General features: G+C 36.0%; 1 protein-coding gene across 2 annotated transcripts in view; it reads left to right on the plus strand.

The window, feature by feature from the left end:
• Window positions 1-18,407, plus strand: part of SLCO4C1 (solute carrier organic anion transporter family member 4C1) — a 61,788-nt gene that overhangs the window by 15,016 nt on the left and 28,365 nt on the right. The window lies entirely within an intron of this gene.

Genomic DNA, 18,407 nt, shown 5'->3' on the forward strand with positions numbered 1-18,407 from the left:
AGGAGGAGGAGAGGAAGGAACTATTTCAGAAAGTTAAGGAATACACAAAGTTAAAGAATTTCTTTATCAAAATAATTCTAAGGATGTTTAATATTACTGAATTATTCATAGGGTCCCTAGGAATAATGTGTGGAAAATATTTCTTTCTTGAAAAACTATAGGTATGCCACTCTCTTTTTGTAAATTCTATTTCCTATTTTCACAATATTATTATCAATCTAGTCATTTTTTCAATTTCAGTTTTTTTTTTTTTTGATGAGGAAGGTTGGCCCTGAGCTAACCTAACATCTCTTACCAATCGTCCTCTTTTTGCTTGAGGAAGATTGCCCCTGAGCTAACATCTCTTCCTTTGTTTTGGATATGGGTTGCCATCACAGCATGGCTTGATGAGCAAGGTGTAGATCCATGCCTGTGATCTGAACCTGTGAACCCTGGGCTGCTGAAGTGGAGTGTGCGAACTTAACCACTATGCCTCTGGGCCGGCCCTCCAATTTCAGTTTTATAAAATCATTTCATAACTCTATAATAAAAAGTATTTTACCTTTTGTCAGGATTTTTTTTTAAAAAGACTCTATGGTTTTAAGAAGAGAACATAATAATTAATAGTGTAAAATATTGGTCCTTTTGTTTTTGCTAAATATGCCATTTTCCGGCATACAATTTTTGTGACAGAATTCTGGTTACTTCAAACTGAAGTATATTCTCAAGTCCTAATGTAGCATTAAAATTCCACTTACTGTATTGCTTGGTCTATGATTTTTATCCATTCTTTTTTATATGAATGTTATATTCTGATGTTTTCAATTCATTGTTTTTGCATTGCGTTCTGATTTCCTTTTGCTTGTTTTCATTACTATAATATTTACAGCATGTAAATTTGGTATCAGGTTTTAATTTTTGTAAAATCAATTACCATTGTTACTACCTCAGACTGAAATTTTTGGGAAGTGCTGGAGTCATAATTTGTTCATCTTTTTCAATAGCTAAAATATGCCTGGTTTATATTGGCTATTCTGTAAATGCTTTTTGCTATGAAATCTAATTTAATCTTATGTTCTTATAGTAACCCTTGCTTTTCACAAATTCAGAAAGACCTATAGGATATACATTGTACTGGATATTCTTCATTTGCCCATCTAGATCCTGGGGAAATAGAAACTAAGTGGCTATGCTAACCTTCAGAGGCAAGAGTGGCTTAATTACCCAAACAAGTTACAGAGACTGAGTTGACATATATAAGCGGAAAAGTTCTAAGTCTCATGGTCAGAAGTCCTATCTGAATCAATATGGTGCAGTTTCACAACCCTTTAACCAATTTCCAGGCCTGAGCAGGTTCACAGATCCAGGGCTCATTACTGATACAAGGCTAGATCTCTTTGAAGAACTTTACAACATAGCTGGGAGTGTATAATGTTTCTGTTCCCCTAAACCCAGCCTGAAGCCTTTTATCCCAGTGCTGAGGGGAAAGGGTAGTATTCAGACTCACTGGAGGTGATTAGATAGTGGCTCTGAACTGATCTGATCTCTGGAGTTCTAGAATACTGCCATGGTCTGCCGGTGAGAGAGGGACTTCCGGAGTTCCAGCGATAGAGGTGGTTCAAGACTGCTCTACCGCACAGTGGGTCCAGAGATGCCCATCATGTAGTTATTTCCCTAGGCTTAGGATGTAGAATGGCTGCAGATATACTAGTTGGGAGAATTCCCACACTGATTGCCTGACTTGCGGATTGAGAGAGATAATTGTAGGAAGAGCTAAGTAGAAGCCCCTGAATGAGACAGCAAACCAGAAATAAAATACTGTGTCCTTAAGGGAACTATGGAGCCTAGTGATGCCATCAAAGATTTGAAAGCTAGGGGTGGTGATTCCTACTGCATTTTCACTTTTTTCCCCGTATATTTAGAGCAAATGCAGAAGAAAGTCATGGAAAATGACATTGTAAACATAATTAAGTGGTGGTACTAATTATAGCCATGGTTCCAGATTTGGTGTCTGTTCTGGAGCAAATCAGCCCAGAGCCCAACAACTAGTAGGCATCTGTTGAGCTAGCAAAGGTTTTCTTTCACTTCTCAACTGCAAAGACAATCAAGATTATTTGCTTTTCTGTGGAGGAAGAAGAGTACACCATCATTGTCTTATCTCAGTACTGCATATATCCTCTTACTCTTTTTTATAGTATGTTCTGGAGCAGTGGTTCTTAACTGGGGCCAATTTTCCATTTCTGGAGACATTTTTGATTGTTATGACTGGGGTGGAGAGTACTATTGGCATCTAGTGGGTAAAGGCCGGGGACACTGGTAAACATCCTACAAGGCATGGGAGGGCCCCCGACAACAAAGAATTATCTGGCCCCAAATGCCGAATGTCAGTAGTGCCCAGATTGTGAAACTGTGGGCTGGAGATAGCATGATCATCTTACTATTCACAGAACATCATGCTAGACTTTACATTGATGGTATTAAGCTAACTGGACTTGGTGAGTTGAAGTATTTTAAATGCCTTAGTAAAGCATATGCATGTTAGAGAATAGGAGACAAGCCACAAAAACATTAAGGGGCCTATCATAGCAGTTAAATTTCTAGGGGTCCAGTGGCCTGGGGCATGTCACAATATCTGCACCTTGTACATTCTGCACCTGTGCAGTGCCTGGTATACCTTTTGGGCTTTGGGAGGCATCATCTACCTCATTTGTGTACATTACTCCAATCCATTTACTAGGTAATACATAAGGCTGCTAGATTTGAGTGGAAACTAGCACAAGATAAAGTTCTTGCAGTAGATATGGGCTGTGTTTATGGCAGACAGGAATGATGTAGGAAGCCTCTGGCAAGTCTCCATAGGGAAATCACAGTGAGGACCTCTAGGTTTTTGTAGTAAGAACGTGCTTTCTTTTGCTTACAGTATTCTCCATTTGAAAAGCAACTCTTAGTTTGCTCCTAGATGCTGGCATGTTAGACATAAACATGATGATGAGTGCCATGTGACCTGAACTCGCCATCATGAACAATGTGGTACCTCCTGTAACAAATCATAAAATTAGACATGTGAAGTAGCATTCATTGTTAAATGGTAGATACAAGTAGGTTTGGAAGACACAGGTAACTATATAGGCAGGCATGTCGGACTACTATGCTACTGGTTTTTGTTGCTTTGCACTTCCCTCGTTTTGAGTGGAGAAAGATTATCATTATAGGCAGAAGTTAGCATGGCCTTACTACAAAAACCTAGGGGTCCTCATTCTAAGGACCTCACAGAGTTCCCTGTGCTAGCTAACAAAGGAGGAATAAGTGTAGCCTGATTTACTGAGGGTTTGCAAGGTATGCTGCCACCCATCAAAAGTGGACAGCTCTTGAAGAACAGCCCCAATCAGGCATGTCCCTAAAGGCAATGGTAAATGGAAATTCACTTTTGATAGAAGAAGGCCTGAGATTTAAATTGATTCATGGACAATGCTAATAGATAAGCTGACCAGTCAGACGCTTGGTAAAAACAAAAATGAAAGTTGTTTACAAGGCACAAGGAATTCCAGCTGAGAGATATATAGTATGCCTCTTGGCATAGAAGCAGAGTATAAAGATATTTTTACCACGTGTTAATGCTCACTTGAGGGCATCCTTTGTGGAAGAGGCTCTCAATCAGGAGGAAAAGACGGTCTGTCCAGCGAATGTCAATCAGTGTTTTTCCCCACCAGCTGTGGTGCTTGTGGAATTGTGCCATGTAAAAAGTGGCCAGATAGCATAAAAGGAAGCTAAGCATGGGTTCAGAAACATGCCTTTCCCTCATCAAGGCTGATCTAACTACCTGTACTGCAGATTGATTGCCCAATTTACCAACTGCAAGAGCCAGTCCTCAGAGCTCCTGATATGGCAACGTTCCCCAGGGCAACCAATAATATACCTCAGGGCAACCAAAATATGTCTATCCTGGTTGCAGTTTGCCCTCTAGGATAAATATATATAGTCATGCACCACATAATGATGTTTTGGTCCATGATGGACTGCATATATGATATATGACAGTGGTCCCATAAGATTAGTACCATATAGCCTAGGTGTGTAGTAGGCTATACCATCTAGGTTTGTGTAACTACACTCTATGATGTTTGCACAATGACAAAATTTCCTAATGACGCACTTCTCAGAATATATGCCCTTGTTAAGCAACACATGACTGTGTTCTAGGTATTAATTTGTTTTCACTGCCTGCAAGGCTTTTATGAACACTCAACGTTATTTGACTTACAAAATGCTTTGTTCACTATTATGTCCTATACAACATTGTTTCTGACCAAGAAACTCATTTGCAGCAGAATAAGTATGGTAACAAAGTCCTGCCCATGAAATTCACTTGTGTGTCTTACTATGTACCCCAACATCCAGAATTGTGTCTGTTGTGTTATAACTTGCGGAATGAGATTTCCTTCCCTACAGAACATGGTATATGCATTAAATAACGCAGAACCCACTCTGTGTTGCTGGATCCTCTGTAGCCAGAATGCACAGGGTAGGGAACTAGGGAGTGGCAATGGATTGGTGCCTCTTGGCAATCATTGGGAAGGATTGTTTTTGATTGAGCTTTCACAGAAATTCTCCAGGAAAACCATTTCAGATAGATTAATTTTAGAGGTAGATTTTGGTTCCCATTTCAATTTATTCCAGAATCATAGCTTCATTCAAATTTTATATCATTTATAGTCAATATTTTTATTTTAAGAGATTTTCAAATTTCTTGGTATAAGATTATATATAGAATTTTCTACTGTTTAAAAAGATTTTTAAGCCTTTATGATCATTTCTATTATATTCATGGTGTTGGATTCTGTTTTTGGGTTAATGGGTTTATGGCCATTCAGGTCATGGGTTTGTAATTTAGAGAAGATAGGGAGATTGATTGTTAGATCTTATATCAAAAATTTTTGTCTCTTTATTTTATCTTGATAGTCAGAAACCCTTATAGAAAGATTTTGAATTCACATGCCAAATTATTTAAGTAATTGATGAATTTTACTTTATGTCCCCATTAAGCATGAGATGAATCTGTTAAAAGCTTAGATTCTTAAGTCTTAGAGATTTTGGAGAAGTTAATCTAATCCTGACTTTACTCATCTGTAAAGTGAGGAAAGTAATACTAGTACCTCTTTTATAGGATTTTTCTGGAGATTAGATAAAATAATACATGCCAGTGAAGAATCTTGTGTAAGATAAGCACTCAGTAAATATTACTATTATAATTGCTATTAGCATGAATGAGTTTAAGACATAAATAAGGCTTGATAAATGAGAAGCCAATGAGTCATACAAGCACTTAAAACTTCAGGGTTTATAACCACTGATGAAGAAAGAAGAGGGCCAGTGGTGGTCCCTCCTTATCTGAGGTTTCAGTTACCGGCAGTGTCAACCACAGGAAGTACAAGAAGATATTTTGAGAGAGGGAGAGACCACATTCACATAACTTTTATTACAGTATATTGTTATAATTGTTCTATTATTATTTATTGTTGTTAATCTCTTACTGTGCCTAATTTGTAAGTAAACTTTATCATAGGTATGTATGCATTGGAAAAAATATATAGAGAGGGTTTAGCACTATCCAAGGTTTCAGGCATCCACTGGGGGTCTTGGGACGTATTCCCAGTGGATAAGGGGAGACTGCTGCATTAGTAAATGAAGAAAGAGTTTCCTCTGGGCAACTGGGAGAACTTTTATTAGCAAGTGGAATTTGAACTGAGCTTGAACAATGGGTATGATTTCAGTAGGAGAAGCTTATAGTGTGGCAAGGAATATATTGAATTCCTTATATAGGCAAGGAATATATTGAATGATTTTGATGTTTTAAACTTGATGACTAGAAAATGGATATTATGCACAGATATTGGAAAATCAGGTAGAGAAGTTAGTTTCATGAGAAAGATGGTGAGTTTTGTTTTAGAGATTTGAGGTAGAAATTTGGCATTAGAACTATAGCTCTAGAGCGTAAGAGATAATGGAAGTGCAAAATTGAGATATGCAGACATCTTCACAGTTTCTACATCTGCGACAGTGGATGTCCAAAGGAGGGAGGTAGTAAGAGAGAAGGTGAAAGGCAAAATCCTAAATTTTGGCAATGGGAATCATTAAGTAATCGTTGATAACCCTAACCCTCTAAGATTTGTCTGTCTTTACAAGGGTTAAATTTAAACTTTTTAATTACCTACGGTTGTTTTGTTTTACTTGACATCTTTATCATACTTGAAACCAGTATTTTTCAAAAGTGTGTTTTATAGAGTACTAGTTGTGTGAGATATTAGACATGAATGGAGAAAAAAAAGTAACTTGAATATATGATAGATAATGTATAAAACTTTATCATATTACTTATAAATGCTTGCTTATTACTCTCTAAGAGGAGAGGTGCAATAATAGAGTACAGTGTTTCCCCAACTACTTGACCATGGAACCCTTTTGTTCGTGGAAATTCTTAGAAGCTTAGGGTTCCATAAAGTATACTTGGGGAAATCTTGCTTTATGCCTCTTTAGATGATTGCTCAGCTCATTAAGTTGTAGCTCAAAGATCATGGAGACTACATTGGAGGATCAGAAGAATAGGAATCAGATTATTGGGTGAAGGTGCAAAATGCGACTATGAATAGCATTAACTTTGAGCTTCAATTTCTTCACTTATAAAATGGTTGCAGAAAGTTGTTGTAAAGATTAGGCTAGGAAATGTACATGAAAGATTTGAGTATTGAGAAATGCCATAAAATCTAATCATATTTATTTATATAGTTTTCTTTCCTCCTGAAAATACAACGTGGGTAAAATAGGATATATTTCATTGTAGTTAAAAGTTAGTGTGTTGTTTGTCACAAGATGTTATTCATATTTGTAACTTCAGTGTTTCTCTTTTGTACATTCATAATTTGATCATTGCCTTTTTTGTAATTTCTTATCCATCCTTGTATTGTTTAAAGTATAGTCATGTGTTGCACAGCAACATCTTTTCAGTCAACGATGGACTGCATGTATGATGGTGGTCCCATAAGATTAGTACCATATAGCTTAGGTGTGTAGTAGACTGTACCATCTAGGTTTGTGTAAGTGCACTCTATGATGTTCGTATAATGATGAAATCCCTGTTGTTAAGTGACACATAACTTGTACTCAGTAGCCTCTGCCCACCTGTGTACTCTGAAATCATTTGAAAGTGCTTGTGACACTTCATATACAGTATACTGCTGGATTCTCTACAAAGTCCATGTGCCTATGCAATTTGGAGTGTCTCTTCAAAGTCCAGTCCATGCTATGTCTTGGTAATGACTGATCACGTCATGTTTCCTGACACCCAGTTACACAGATTGAAATATGTAGATTTACATGCATATTTTGAAATTGTAGGGTTATTTTCTTAAATTATATCTTTGAGTATTTTGTTCCACGAGTTTAGTTTTTTTTCTTAGGTACTTCAATTATTTGTATATATGATCTCTTTTGGTCACCTTATGTACTTAACGTTTCCTCTACTTTTTTCTTTATCATTCATTTTACTCACTTTTCTCATTTTGGTACTATATGCCTGTGTTTTCTCAATCTGTTCACTCTTGTGCCCCTTTCAATTTTATCTTCCTTTCTATGGGGTTTAAATTTTTCCCTTTTACTTCTTTCCTGAGTTCTGCCAGTGCTTGTTTCATCTCCTCTTTCTTTCTCTCACCACTTCTTTTCTAAGTTATTTCATTTCTGCTTTGCCATTTTACTTCATATAAATAATTGCTTCATTTCTTGATGCAGTGTGTATTCACATATTTCATCTGTTCCATGAAAATATTTTTGTGGTCAGTGTCCTATCTTAATTTTAATAAAAGTATGTTCCTCTTTTTTCTCATAACATCTTTGTATGGATGCTGTGATAGCTCCTGTGAAGATCACTTTATTGACTCAGTTAGGTTCCCATAGGAGGTGAGTGGTCCCTAGCATCCCAGGCAGGCTGGTTGCACAGGCAGTGGTTCTCTCACCTTTTCAGTTCCCACAAAGATAGAGTCCTGAATTGTCTGTGAGATTCCTTGTGCAGGCTCTTCCCATCCCACCCTCTCTCTTTTTATGAACCAAAGCAGCCCAAGAAGGCCCCGCTGCCACCTGGCTCGTCTCCCATTCCTACGTCAATTATTGCAGGCGAGGGAAATCTGGACTTTGGAGGGTTGCTCTTCACCTCCAAGAAGAGTATTTTTCTTGCAGCTTTCTCAAATCTTCTACCACTAACTGCCCTTAGGCCTGGGCAAGAAGCGCCCTGAGCCCTGTGCTTAGGGGGACCTGTATCACAGACACTGAAACTCAAAGATAATTTGTTTTTCTCTTTAATGTTTGGTGAGAAAGGTTTTTGAAAGACTGGTGACAGGATAAGTGAGCAGAGGTTGTAGGAGAGAGACGTAGGAATTGAGATGCAGTCTCCAGGCCAGAAGATGCTGTTTAGTCTTGGGAATGGTCAAGTTTAAACAAAATCAACAGCTTTTTCTCCTTCTTCAGGGCAGTGGATAGGAGATGGGAAGTGGAGTCAGGGGGAGAAAATTACCGTCACTCCCTGGGAAGGGAGAAAGAGAGGCTGTTTTCGATTGCAGTTAGCCACCTCAAAGTACCTGATGCAGGTAATTAGGCAAACAGAGTTCCCCAGAAAACCATGCTTCTTCTCAGGAGGGCTGGGCACCTCCTGGACGTACTGTCAGAAGTGTGGCTGGGGGAGTGGAAGCCCATCTCAGACCCCTGCCAGGGGTAGTGCAGGATGGGCCCAAAGGAAAACGTGGTCCCTTTTAACTCCCAGGTTTTGAAGGTAAATGCCTGGGGAGGAGCAGGCTCTGGGCCTCTGAGCGGGGTTGAAGGTTGGGCTGAGCTTAATATTTAAAGTCTAAATGTTCTGGTATGTAGATTTTCTTTTTTTTTTTTCTATTTATTTTTATTGTGATAAAATTGGTTTATAAAATTATATAAATTTCAGATGTATATTTTGATTTTTGTGTAGATTACATCATGTTCACCACCCAAAGACTAATTACCATCCATCCCCATACACGTGTCTAAATCACCCCTTTCGCTTTCCTCCCTTCCCCCTTCCCCTTTGGTAACCACCAATCTATGTGATTATTTGTCGTTGTTATTATCTTCTATTTATGAGTGAGGTCATATGGTATGTGACTTTCTTCCTCTGACTTATTTCACTTAGCATAATACCCTCACAGTCCATCTATGTTGTCACAAATGGCCAGATATCATCATTTCTTATGGCTGAGTAGTATTCCATTGTATATATATATATACCACATCTTTTTATCCATTCATCTTTTAGTGGGCACCTAGGTTGCTTCCAATTCTTGGCTATTGTGAATAATGCTGCAGTGAACAGGGGTGCATGTATCTTTATGCATTTGTGTTTCATATTCTTTGCATAAATACCCAGCAATGGAATAGCTGGATTGTTTGGTAGTTTTATTCTTAATTTTTTGAGGAATCTCCATACTGTTTTCCGTAGTGGCTGGACCAGTTTGCACTCCCACTAGCAGTGGACAAGGGTTCCCTTCTCTCCAAAACTTGTTTCCTGTCTTGTTTGTTATAGCCGTTCTGATGGGAGCGAGGTGGTATCTCATTGTAGTTTTGATTTGCATTTCCTTGATAGTTAGTGATGTTGAACATCTTTTCATGTGTGGTATGTAGATTTTCTTTTGCCCTTTTGCCTTTGGTTCCTGCAAATGTTTGTGGACAGGACTGGACGCTGGTTTGCCCCTTAAGTGAAGTTCTGAGTCTTAATTTTATTGGCAACGCTCCTTTGTTCATAAACGACGTAAGAGCTCCCTCTTGTGGTGTATTGTCAAATCACATGCTTTTAAATTAGTGGTGAAAGTATTTTGTCAGATATTTTTTGATTTCCCATTAGAAATTGAAATTCTAGTTCAAATAGTTTCTTCAACTAATAATACTGCAGAGTTCACATAATAGGTAAATCTAGCTATTTTATAAAGCTGTGTTATAACAGAGGCATTTTAATAAATTATCTACTGTTACTTTGATGAATGGTCTTCTTCAGGTCTCCATGCCCTCTCTGAATGAAGCATTTCTTGGTGGGCTGAAATGTACTCTCTAGTTTTTTTTTTTTTTTTCTTCTTTCAGGAAAGGCTAAATCCATAAGCTTTTAAATGTGTTTAAATAATTGTCTTTTGCCTTTATATTTGAATGACAATTTGGCTGAGCATAAAATTTGTGAGTCACATTATTTTTCATGGAGTACTTTTTTGTCATTCCTTTACTATCTTTATGTGATTAATATTGCTTTAGAGAATTCCGATGCCAGCAAAGGGTTTTTTATTTTCCTGTGCATAAGTGACTGTCTTTTTTCCTGAATGTTCAACGAAGTCTTTCTTCGTCTGTAAAGTCCAGTAACTTTACAAAGCACTGTCTTCTTGTTGAAAGTCCTGCATCAGATTTCCCTGGGATGCTTTATCCCCTTATAAATCAATCTTCATTTATTTTGGGAAAGTTTCCTGAGTTTTATCTTTGAGTATATAATTTTTCTGTTGTGATTGATTATGCATAGGTTTGGTTTCCTTTGTCTGGCTCTCAGTTCTATAGTTTTCTCTCTAATCTTTTAAGCCTTTGTTTTTGTTCATTTAACTTTGTTTGTATTTCTCAAGCCTATTTTGTCTGTCCTTGTAATTCTCACAGTCTCTATTCTCTCTTTTGTCCCTTCTGGTTTGACGTTTATTTCCGTGGTAGTTTTCATGTCTTTCCTGAATTCTTTGAGCCCATCTTTTTCTTCCCGTATCTCGCCATGCTTATGAACCTATTAAATCCCTGTTTTCAGCTTTTGATTTTAAGAGGGAATTGTTTTCAACACGTTCTTTTCAAGTATGGCAATATGGTCATTTTTCAGTGAATCGTGGTGACATTTTTCTGTTGACAATTCCGCCCTGTCATTTGCTTTTCCTTTGTGGTTATTATTCACCTTTGAATGAGGCCAATTATTCGTTGGCCAGCTTTTTGTAAGATGTCTGTATTACTTTTCTATTGTTGTGTAACTTATTATGCAAACTTAACAACTTGAAACAGCACAAATATATTATCTTACCGTCTCCATGGGTGAAGAGTCTGACACAGCTCAGCTGGGTTCTCGGCTCAGAGTCTCAAACTCAAGGTGTCAGCTGGCTGCATTCTCATTTGAGGCTCTAGAGAACAATTCTTTTCCAAGCTCATTAAATGGTTGGAAGTTTCAGTTTCTTGGAATTGTTGAACTGAGATCCCCATTTCCTTGACGATTGTCACAGGGGTTGTTCTCAGCTTGTAGAAACTCCCCACATTCCTTGGCACATGGTCATCTCCTTTTTCAAAGTCAGCGACGGCTCATAGAATCCTTTTGCTTCAAACTTCTGTGACTTCTGCTGCTCCTGCCAGCCAGAAAAAACCCTCTGCTTTCAAAGGGCTCATGTGATTAGATTGAGCACAGCCGTATAATCTCCTTTCTGACAAATTCAGTCAACTGATTTAATAACCTTAAATTGCTCTGCGGAATCCCTTTTGCCCCTGTAACATGGTCAAGTTTCGATATTGTCGTATTCACAGTCCCAGGAATTATGATGGGGATTCTTGGGGGACCATCTTGGAGTTCTGCGTAACCTGATATTCATGCAGGAGAGGGACTGAAACCCTGTTCTGGACAGTGAGGATTCTCTCTGGTTGAGACAGATGTTCCTCATAAGTAAGCTATTTAACTTTTACTTTTTCTCACATCCAAAGATTGCTGTTCAAATTTAGAATCTTTCTCTGGCGCCTTGCCTCTCTGATAAACTCTGTTCCCCCATCTGCCCCCACCTTACTTGCTTTTCTGTGATGCTGGGTAGACAGTAATCTTCATGTAGGATGTTCCAATTTGTTTCTAAGTGTATTTAGTTTGTTTTTTCTATCATAAATTGGTTTTTCTTCCATCACATCATCAAACTTGGCATGTGGAGCCCACTGATTTTTTTTGTATATTAATTTTATATTTTTCTACTTTAGTAAATTCTATTGTTTTTAAGTAGTTTTTCCATTGATTATTTTCAGTGTTCCAGAAAGACAATTATAATTGCTGCAAACAGAGAGAGTTTTACGTCTTGATTTCCATTTCATAGGCCTCGAGAGTTCCTTTCTCTTTACCTCTAATACAGTATTGAAAAGTTGCAGAGATAGTGTGCATCCTTGTCCTACTTACGATTTTGGTGGTATGTATGTGTATATGCGTATGTATGAATTCGTATGCATACATGTGTATGTATACTCACTTATGTACCCATATATTTGATCACATTAATTAAATATCTATTCCTATTTTACTTTGATAATATGATTTGGTGTTGACATTTGTCAAATGTCTACTTAAAATCTATGAAAGTGATTGTGTGATTTTTCTAATTAGATCTAATATATTAAATTTTCTTAATAGATTTGCTAGTGTGCTTCTTTAAAAAGTCATGCTGTATTTTTTAATGTTGTTGGGTTTTGTTGCTAATATTTAATTTATGATTTTTTTTTGCATTGATATTCACATATGAGATTGGTCTGTGGGTTTCTTTTGTTGTTAATCTTTTTCACATGTTATCAATTTGTATTCAATTCATAAAAATATATTGGTAATTCTTAATCCTTCTTCTGTGTTCTGGAATAGTTTGAGTAGCATTAGGCATATTATTATTATGATTATTGTCATTATTATTATTTAATATTTAAAGGTTTGGTAAAATTCATCTCTGAAACTATCTGGGCTTGGGAATTAACCATTTTAGATTTTCATATTTATTTGCTAGAAATCTGCTCTAAGTAGACTGGTGATTTTTTTCTTTTTTAAAGATTTTATTTTTTTTCCTTTTTCTCCCCAAAGCCCCCCGGTACATAGTTGTATATTCTTCATTGTGGGTCCTTCTAGTTGTGGCATGTGGGACGCTGCCTCAGCATGGTTTGATGAGCAGTGCCATGTCGGCGCCCAGGATTCGAACCAACAAAACACTGGGCCGCCTGCGGCGGAGCGCGCGAACTTAACCACTCGCCCATGGGGCCAGCCCCTGGTGATTTTTTAAAAGTGTCCTCTCTTTATAATTCATTTCTTTTTTCATGTATTTTTTCTATATATATATATATATATAATTTCTCTTTTTATGTTATGTTAGCACTGGTTTACTTAATGATTATTTCAAAGGATTTACTTTTGACTAATTTTATTACTTTTCGTTCTATTAATCAGATTTCTATTCATTTGCTAAAATCTCTATCATTTTAATTAGAGAGGCCTCTTAATTGTTTGCCCTTTTCAGTATTTTTTTGTAGGTGTCCCTTTGCATGTTATTTCCTGCGTAGATACTCTGTGATGAGCTCATCTAGCTCTGGTGTGTTAGTGTTGGGGGTAACTCATTAATGTGAGATATATTTTTAATTTTGATTTCTTTTTTTCTTTCAGTTTTTAATATTTGAATTAGGTGCTTTTCCTATAAGTGCTATTTTAGTTATAGCATATAAATTTTGATGTATATTGTTTCTAGTATTCATCATTTCTGAGATATTTTGTAATTCTGATTTTCTCTGATCTGAGAATAATTTAATAGAGGTTTTTTTTTTTTTTTGAGGAAGATTAGCCTTGAGCTAACATCTGCTGCCAATCCTCCTCTTTTTGCTGAGGAAGACTGTCCCTGAGCTAACATCCATGCCCATCTTCCTCTGCTTTATATGTGGGATGCCTACCACAGCATGGCATGCCAAGTGGTGCCGTGTCCATACCTGGGATCCGAACCAGCAAACCCTGGGCCGCCGAAGTGGAACGTGTGCACTTAACTGCTATGCCACTGGGCCAGCCCTAATAGAGTTTTAAATTTTTAAAATTCCAGATAGAAGGGCTTTTCATTTTCTGTTCTGTTATAAATTTCTAGTTTTATTTCATTTTGGTCATAGAATATTTTGTTATTTACTCTTTGGAATGTGTATAGATATTTTTGTAGCATAATATTTGGTCAGTTTTTTTGGAATTGTCCATGGGACCTAAAAATGGAAGGCCAGTTTTATCAGAGAACAGAGTTTGGCATGTTTTCCTCAATTCAGTGTTACTAGTTACATTGTTTTTAAGTTTACTCTATCCTTGCTTATTTTTAACAATTTGCTTTCTTGGACTGAGAAACACGAAAGTTAAAGTCTGTTGTTTTGCCTCTTTCTATCTATTCTTGCATCCCCAGTAGTATCTGCTTAATTAAAATTGGTGCTATATATTTTTATTTACTTATTCTTAATATATATGAAAATTTAAATCTTTTTGTAATTGGTCATTTTATTCTATACTTTAAAAATTTTTTAATAAACTTGATTTTTAGAACAGTTTAGATTTGCAGAAAAATTGTGAAGATGGTATAGAGTTTCCATATACACCACAACTACTTTCCCCTATTATTAACATCTTGCTTTGTATGCTACATTTCTTATGATTAATGAACTAATATTGATACATCATCTATTAATGTTTATACTTATTAACTGAAGCCCATACTTTATTCAGATTTCCTCGATTTTTATCTAATGTCCTTTTTCTGTTCCAGGATCTGATCCAGGATACCATATTACATTTAGTTGTCGTGCCCCCTTGGCTCCTCCTGGCTGTGACAATTTCTTAGACTTTTCTTTTTCTTTTTTTTTTGATGACCTTGGCTGTTTTGAGGAGTATTGGTCAGATATTTTGTAGAAGATCCTTCAACTGGGATTTGTTTGATGTTTTTCCTATGGTTAGACTGGGGTTATGGGTTTTGGGGGGAGAATCACACAGGCAAAGTGCCATTCTCATCACATGATATCAAGGGTACTTGCAATCAACATGACTTATCACTCTTGGTGATCACCTGGCTGAGGTAGTGTTTGTCAGGTTAACCACTGTGAAGTCACTCTTTCTTCCCCCCACTTTCTATACTATACTCTTTGGAAGAAAGTCACTGTGTGCACCCCACACTTCAGAAGTGGGGTGTTATGCACCACCTCTTTGAGGGTGGGGTATCTACATAAATTACTTGGAATTCTTCTGCCCTAGAGATTTGTCTCTTCTCCCATATTTATCTATTTATTCAATCATTTGTTTTGCAGGGTGGATGCATGGATATATCTTTTATACTTTGGGTTATAATCTAATGCTACTTTATTTTCTTGTTCAAATTATTCCAGCCTTGGCTACCTGGAATTCTTTCAGTTGGTTCCTGTGTCCCTTGACACACGTCCATCATTGTGGATTTTTTTGCTTCCTTACTTTTTGGCACTATGAGATACTCCAGGTTCGTCCTGTGTATTTCCTGCCCCAGTCCTAGATTCAGCCATTTCTCCAAGGGGCCCTGGTTTCTTTAATTAGACAATGGGAACTAACTTTATCATTTAGAATACAGTGATTATGGACAGTTCCTTTTGCCTTCAGTGTTGCAGACTCCACTCTTTTCCAGAGTTACTCAGGTCAGCACCCTTTCCCCACACTTTTTAGTAAGGTTGTTTGATACATTTGTGTTAATTATGCTCAGATCCTTTTATCACATTCTACATTTCATCCTGGAACCTATTGACCTCTTAAATGATTTTAAAAAAAATTTGTATATGTTAATATTCACTCTTTGTGCTGTAAAGGTCAATGGATTTTGACAAATACATAGTGTCATGTACAGTGGTTTCACCACCCTAAAAATAAATACCCTATGCTTCCATCTATTTAACACTCTTGCCATCTGCCCGAACCCTTGGCAACCACTCATGTTTTACATTGCTATGGTTTTGCCTTTCCAGATTGGTGTATACTTGAAATCATAAAGTGTGTATCCTTTTCAGGCTGGATTCTTTTACTTAGCAATGTGCATTTAAGATTCATCTATGCCTTTCTGTGGCTTGAAATGTCATTTCTTTTATCAGTTCTAACAAAAGCAATAAGGGGAAATTATTCAGAAATAATACAAAGAGAGTAATGTATTGGATACAATAGTTTTTATAAGTAGATCTTAGTCCTTGTTTATTTGGGAGAAATGATAAAATAAGATCTGATAACTGTTACAGAGCCTTTCATGCACAGTACTGTAAGAAGTGTTACAGTGGGCTGAGATATTGATACCCTCAAACCTTAGACAGTTGAAGTAGTTACAGGAGATTTGTGCTGGAGAGGGACAGCAAAGATCAGTGACACAAAACAAGCATCCAGAAATAAACCTACACATAGGAAATTTAATGAAATCTGTGCTCTTTGGTTAATCCAACAGAGTGCTGCATTCCTGTCTTTTCTCACTGAAATATATTACATATGAAGTAAAAATAAAGTAACAAAAGTGCTAGCATAAAACCCATGTTAATTTATACGTAATCATGGAGAAGGGAAGACTTTCATAAGTCAGATTCAAACTCAGAAACTATGACATAAATTTGAAAAGTTAGTTCACAGAAAAAAACATGCAAATAGCCAATAAACATATGGAAAAATGCTTAATTTCATTGATGATTTTAAAAAATAAAATTAAAAAATTGTGTTTGTGTGTGTATGTGTGTGTGTATATATATATGTATATATTTAACCAGTGAGATTGATAATGATTTAAGTTTTATTATGTAAAGTGTTGCTTCATTGCTGGTGGAATTTTATATTTGTATAACTCTTTGATAAGGCAATTGGCAATATCAAGATACAAATATTTATGCACTTTGACTTAGCAGTTCAACTTTTTGCTTAGGCTTGCACAGATATGCCTAGATAAACTTAAAAATCTTCATCACATTCTTTGTAATGACCTAAATATATGTCTATTATAATAATGTTAATAATATGTTATATTATTAATTATTAAATATGTTGTGGAGTAGGTAAATAAATCACAGGACATTTATGTGATGGAATATTATAACAGTGCCAACAAAGATATTTAAGTACAACCATAAGTTCCAACATCAAAGATGTCCAGGACATACTGAGTGAAAGCTGGAAGTTGTTGAAGATAAGGGTAGTATGTTTAGTATGACCATACATGTGTAAAAAATGTAAATAAATATAAAACATATGAATGTGAGAAAATGTCTGAAAAATGATAAAAGGATCTGATAGAAGGGGTTATTACCTCCATCTGAGTCACATGGAGAGCATAAAATAGAGGCAGGTGGGAGTAAGGCAGAGTTTTGTTTTTATCTTGATATTCTTCTGTGCTATTTAAAATTTGTTTAAACAAACATGTTGAAATCCCATGGATTACTTCCTCTGGAAACAAAGACCAAAACCCGGTAGAATACCCATGTAATCCAAATGTCTACCAGATTACTGCAAAAAGATATTTTCCTCTTATAAAGAAGGCAATTTACCTGTTATAAAAAAGAAATAGAAAAAAATAGTAAACCAAGAAATGCATGTAAATATGTTTAATTTTGCAGTATGTCAAATAATAAGAACTTGTTCGTCTAATCTACTACTAGGAAAATGAATATTTAAATCAGGAATTAGAAGTCATGTGTCTGACGTGGCCAGGGAAGTAACACAAATAATGCTAACCCAACTCAGTTATAAATACAAATTATCTGCCAAAATATTCATCATCCTCTTACAACATGAATATATACAATATTATCGGGTATATTGTAAATTTGAAATTTAAAAAATCCCTATTTTATGCATAGAACTTGCATCTGAAGATTTGATGACCATGAACCAGTTAAAGAATCTTCAAGTTTGGTGCTTTGGGGGCCTTATTTCATCAATCAGGAAATAATAAATCTGGATCTGATATAAAGGAAATGAAAATAGAATTATCTGAGGCCATTGTTAAAATGCAAATTCCTGAATACTACACCAGATTCAAAGGGAAAGGGCTGGGAATATATTTTTCATAACATCCTAGTTCATTAATATTATCAACTGAGTTTAGAAAATATGGATTTACCATAATAACCAGCCTTTGAATGTGATTTTAAAAGAGATTTTAATCAAATTTTAAAGATAATCATTTTTGCTTTGATGGTATTCAAAAGACTATCCTATAGACTGAAAGATTACTTTAAAAAGTAAATTTAATAAAATAGTTTGAGCTGTAAAAAAGAACTAAATATAACTTCCAAATATTACTGCAGTGAATACTGTAGTGAATATTGGGAATTACTCTTTTGGTCCAAATACCCTATTACCTAAGTATACTTTTAAAATGTGTTTAAGATGTTGATTGGTATGGTGGTTATATTGTATTTATGACTTGGAAAAAAATAAAGGCTAATTTTTTCCCCTTAGTTTGAAAACTATCCTGGTACCACTTGCTTGGTACCATCCTTGGTATCCCTGGTACCACTTGCTTCAATTGTGTTTGTATTAATTTACCTGAAAATATTTTAATTTTGATTCTTAATATTTCTCAGTTTTGTTGTATATTTTCTAAATTTTGACATGATAATATTTC

The sequence above is a fragment of the Equus przewalskii genome, chromosome 13, assembly GCF_037783145.1.
Source record: "Equus przewalskii isolate Varuska chromosome 13, EquPr2, whole genome shotgun sequence".
Lineage (NCBI taxonomy): Eukaryota > Metazoa > Chordata > Mammalia > Perissodactyla > Equidae > Equus > Equus przewalskii.